Genomic DNA, 5,589 nt, shown 5'->3' with positions numbered 1-5,589 from the left:
GTTATTCCTCCCAAACCGAATTACCTCACACATTTCCGCATTAAACTGCATTTCCAAATCTCATCCCAGCTCTGCAGCTTATCTATGTCCCTATGTAACCTACAACATCTTTCAGCACCATGCACAACTCTCCCACCTTAGTGTCATCCTCAAATTTACCAACCAATCCTTCCACGCCCTCATCCAGGTCATTTATAAAAACAACAAACAAAAGTAAACCCAAAACAGATTCTTGCGATACACCACTAGAAACTACCTTCCAGGATGAACTTGTCCCATGAACCAACACATTCTGTATTCTGTCAGCTAGTCAATTTCTTCTCCAAACCACTAAATCACGATAAATCCCAGGCCTCCGTATTTTGTGCATTAGCCCACTGTGTGGAACCTTATCATACGCCCTACTGAAATCATATACACCACGTCAACCACGTTACCTTCATCCACCTGTTTGATCACCTTCTCAAAGAACTCAATCAGGTTTCTGAGACACGACCTCACAAAAAACGTGTTGACTATCCCTAATAAACTTATTCCTTTAAAATAATTACAAATCATATATCTTATAATATTTTCCAACACTTTACCCACAACCGAAGTAAGGGTCATTGGTCTATAATTACCAGATTTGTCACTAATCCCCAGATGTCTCGACTCCTCAAATCCAGGATGGTGCCTGGACTGGAGGGATTGCCTTATGAAAAGGTATTGAGCGAGCTCGGCCTTTTCACACTGCAAAGAAGAGAAGTGATTTGATAGAGATTTCCAAGCTAATGAGAGGCATAGATCGAGTAAATAGCCAGAGACTTTTCCCTGGGGTAGAAATGGCTGTCATGAGGGGTCATAATTTTCAGCTGATTGGAGAAACGTACAGGGGAGATGTCAGATGTAAATTCTTTATGCAGTGAGTGGTGAGTGCATGGAATGCACTGCGAGCGGTGGGAGCAGAGTCAGAGACATTAGGGACATTTCAGCGATAACATGACAATGTTTACCGGTCTACCCATCAAGCACTTTTGACGCTTACTTAAAACTCGCAGCCACAATTCTGTGGCAAGTCTTTGCCCCTGCACAGCCATACTAACTATCACTGAGTCATCCATGGTTTTTGCGAAATATGACTTACTACATGGTCATAAACTAGTCAGCACAATTTTGCCGAACTGGACTGAATAAGCGAATGTCACGTGTAAAATCTAACCGTGAATTATCTTACTGTTCCTGTCCAGCACAGTTCTGTCTGTTCTCATTTTCATGTATACGCTGAATTTGCAATTACTGAACTGGATGCTTGAACGTTTGTTACTTTTGGAGAACTACATTTCTGTCTAATGAATAAAATTGCCCTGATGCAACTGAATTTATCTGCATGAAGGTAATTATAGACTTTGAAACACCACGCGTTTATTCAAAAAGAAAACAAATTAGTGCAACTGATAATTGATTTAATCGTGATATTTCAGCCTGGTCTCAGGAAAAAAGAGAAACGTTACTGTGATCCTCATTCAGTCTCATAGACTTTAAAAAAAATTAGAATCCCTATGCTATGGAAGCTGGCCACACGGTGGTTCGTTGGTTAACACTGCTATTTCCCAGCAGTAGCGACCTGGATTCAATTTCAGCCTCTGACGATTGTCTTTGTGGAGTTTGCACATTTTCCCCGTGCCTACATGGGTTTCCTCTGTTTGCTCTGGTTTTGTCACAAAGTCCAAGGTTGTGAAGGTGGGGTGGATTGGCCATGCAAAATTGTCTATTGTGTTCAAGGAGGTGTCGGCGAGTTGCATTAGTCAGTGTTAGATATATGTAAGTAGGGTAACTAGTCAAACAAAATTTATGTAGCATGAAGGGAAGTTTCCTGAAACTGTTATGAGGCTAAATTAATAACGTGGATGCGTTCAAAGGATACGTATCTTATTTTGCATTATCAGAGAATTTGGCAATGCATTAGCAGGAAAATGGGCACCTCCTAGAAAAGTTGTCCTCGCCGTAGACTGAAACTTCTTATTGTTCTTTAAGAAAAAAAAATGTGATCATTATTCGGTCTCATAGACGTCTTTCATAGAATCCATGCCGTGTGGAATCAGGTTATTTGGCCCACCAAGTCCACATTGACACTCCGAAAAGTATCCCACCAAGATCATTTCCCCTACTAACATACATCTAACACTGACTAATGCAACTCTCCGACACTTCCTTGAACACAATAGACAATTTCGCATGGCCAATCCACCTAACCTTCACATCTTTGGACTCTGTGACAAAGCCAGAGCAACCAGAGGAAACCCATGCAGGCACGGGGAAAATGTGCAAACTCCATAAAGACAGTCGCCAGAGGCTGGAATCCAATCCAGGTCGATCGCGCTGTGAAACAGCTGTGTTAGCCTCCAACTCACCGTGTGTCCAGCTTCCATAGCTTAGGGATTCTATTTTTTTTTTAAAGTCTGTGAGACTGAATGAGGATCACAGTAACGTTTCTCTTTTTTCCTCAGACCAGGCTGAAATATCACGATTAAACCAATTAACAACCGCAGTAATTTGTTTTCTTTTTGTATAAATGCGCGGTGTTTCAAAGTTCAGACATGTAATTAAATCTCAGGAGTCTGGCATCGCACATAAATTGAGAATTTTCCACTCCATTTCTGAATCACTGCAGAACATCTGTTCGAAATGCACGAGGTACTAAGAGGTCTGCTATTTGCCATTTCTTATGTTGTCTTTGCTGCTGTCGGAGTTTCAGGTAGACCAGTGTGTTTATTTTCGTAGTGCATGAATCGTTGCCCAGATGTATCAATTCTCTATTTTTCCAGTGGCAGTTATCACCCTTTCCAACACCCTTTTCCCCCTTTAAAGGGAGAAACTACACCTATTAATAACGATCTTCCTTGCATTTAACGAACATAATATTTTATCCATTTAATACTATATAGAAGACCCAATATATACTATCGATATTTTCAGTTTATTGGCACGATTACGCGAAATGTATAAGTTATCCCCTCATGGAAATGTTATTTCAGAATTTCCCAGTACGAGGAATAAGTGGTTGACCTATTCGGAAACAGTAGATAGTCTGGCACGTATCATTGAAAGTTGGTAAATTCAGCAGTGACATGAGTAAAATAAGTAGAATCCTGCGTGGATTTGTCTGGGTGGCTGTTGAAAGAACTCAACTATGATTCTTTAGTTTCTTTCATATTGGTAAAACTGTAATTAGGAGTCATGACACAAAAAATAGCAGAGTGGTTAATATCCCTACTGTATGGAAACAGGCTCTTCGGCCAAATAATTCCACACCGATCCTCTGAAGAGAAACCCACCTGGATCCGTTCCCTTAATTAAGGCACCAAACACTACGCACAATTTAGCATGACGAATTCACCTGGCATGCACATCTTTGTATTGTATGATGAAACTGGATTACCCGGAAGGTGTCCGTGCAGACGCAAGGAGAATGTGCAAACTCCACACAGACTGTTGCATTAGGCAGGAATTGATCGCGTTACCTTAGTACTGTGAGGCAGCAGTGACGACCACTGAGCCACAGTACGCAGAGGACGTGTCAATGACGGATATGCAGTGGTCTATTTTCCTGTAACCATTGCGAGTCTTCGCAATTCCCCGTGTAAACAGCCTGTTGATGCAGAGTATTAAAGGAAAATAGGCAGATGCGGGAATGTAAAGTTGCAGTAAAAATCAAATGAACTGAAACTTTACTTGGTGTTGGAACACTTTCACAAGGCTAGGTAACCTATCCTTGTTCCTTTATCTTATGTTTGCATATCTTCTGGTTTTCATTGGTTGTGCGACACTTCTCATGCGAATGTGATGCTGTCATGTTGAATTCTATGTCTTGCATATTTTTTCACGTATACTATTCTTAGTTCAGACTCATAAAGCTTATTAAGTTGTTATGTTACTGACAATCATTTATGTTTTACACAAAGGATTGTATATAAGCCATATGAATTGTCTCTCGAATAATAGATTGCTCTACAAATCAGATCATGTCTTTAAACATCGTAAACCATATGATATCATGTAAAACAAAGAGAGTGAAAGCAGTAAAAACCTTGTCTTGCTCTTTATTTCTGTTACAGCTAACTTGGCAATAATTATCGTACTATTGCGAAGAAGATGCGGCCTCTCAGGATGTATGACTTATTATCTAATGTCTATGGCGGCGACGGATCTCCTGGTTTTCGTCACGATTGTGATATTAAATCGGATCGCTGGAATTTATTTCCCATTCACCTTCCTCTCTATCACACCCATCTGCAGTTTTCGTGCAGCTGTAAATTTTGCAGCCATTGACAGTTCTGTCTGGTTAACCGTGGCTTTCACCTTTGATCGTTTTGTTGCCATTTGTTGGCAGAAGCTGAAAATTAAATTTTGCACTGAGAAGATGGCAGCATGGGTGATAGGAATTGTGTCAGCACTGTCTTGTGGAAAAAATATCGCCACATATTTTTATGTATGAACCTGTATACATTATTAACAATCGACCCTGGTTCTGTGCTGTAAAGGCAATATACTACATATCCTTGGCATGGGCTGCATACGACTGGATTCGATCAATCTTAACACCTTGTCTCCCATTCATTCTGATTTTGCTTCTCAATGCTTTAACCGTCAGACACATTCTTGCAGCCAATGCATCTCGCAGGAGGCTGCGGTCCCAGAGGAATGGAGAGAACCAGGGTGACCCAGAGATGGAGAAGCGAAGGAAGTCCATTGTTTTACTGTTTGCCATCTCGGGCAGTTTCATTCTGCTATATTTGGTATTTGTTGTAATGATCCTCTATGTCCGAATAGCGAATGTCACATATTCCTCAGGTTCAGATGCAAGTGATCCCATCTTTATTCTTCAACAATGCGGATACATGCTTCAGTTATTGAGTTCATGCATAAACCCTTTTATTTATGCAGGAACACAGAGTAAAATAAGAGCTGAGTTGCAGAGTTGGTTGAAATATCCACTGAGTCCATTCGAAAATGTATTTAAAATGTGGAAACGAGATAATTCAACGTGAACTCCAGCTTACGTTGCAGCATCTGCATTTCAAAGGCACACCAAACACGGTCCCACGTGATTTGGAGCACTTTCTTAAAATTCCATGCAGAAAGTGTTAATATAAGAATGCTTAATGAAGCTAAAATTGCCCTTATTCAGTCATATAACAATTATCAGTTATTTTATACTTTTGTTCCATATTACACTGTTTAGCCTTTGTTATATCTATCGCTGCTGCATGGTGCTTTTACTGATTCGGGATCAGCTTGTCATATGTCAGGCCGGCAGCGGTATTATTCATATAATATACTTAACGTAGATATGTGTGTAATATCATTGCTTGTGCTCGTGTATAAAATCCATTTCATTAATGAATTGTCAACTTCAATGACAAGAAAAATAAGATGTTGCAAAAACGGATAATTCGTCCAGAAGCAGCAAACTGGCTGAACATATTTCATGATGGAATTCACCCTGATTGCACTGGTGTGCATTGTCTCATAAAACAAAACTGATAGCTCCACTATTATATCATTCATTTGAATCGTGAGTGTCCACAAGTCCACAAGCACGTGATT

The 5,589-nt window shown here is 40.2% G+C and overlaps 1 pseudogene; it reads left to right on the top strand.

Annotated features, from left to right (window-relative positions):
* The first annotated feature begins 2,667 nt into the window (after nucleotides 1-2,667).
* On the top strand, nucleotides 2,668-5,030 carry LOC148138195 (putative G protein-coupled receptor 139; annotated as a pseudogene).
* The last annotated feature ends 559 nt before the right edge of the window (nucleotides 5,031-5,589 follow it).

Source organism: Chiloscyllium plagiosum, unplaced genomic scaffold (assembly GCF_037043375.1).
Source record: "Chiloscyllium plagiosum isolate Xiang-an unplaced genomic scaffold, Cpla_swu_hap1 HiC_scaffold_41, whole genome shotgun sequence".
In the NCBI taxonomy this organism is placed as follows: domain Eukaryota; kingdom Metazoa; phylum Chordata; class Chondrichthyes; order Orectolobiformes; family Hemiscylliidae; genus Chiloscyllium; species Chiloscyllium plagiosum.
The sequence above is the reverse complement of the archived record's forward strand: the minus strand, read 5'-3'. Positions and strand labels throughout refer to the sequence as shown.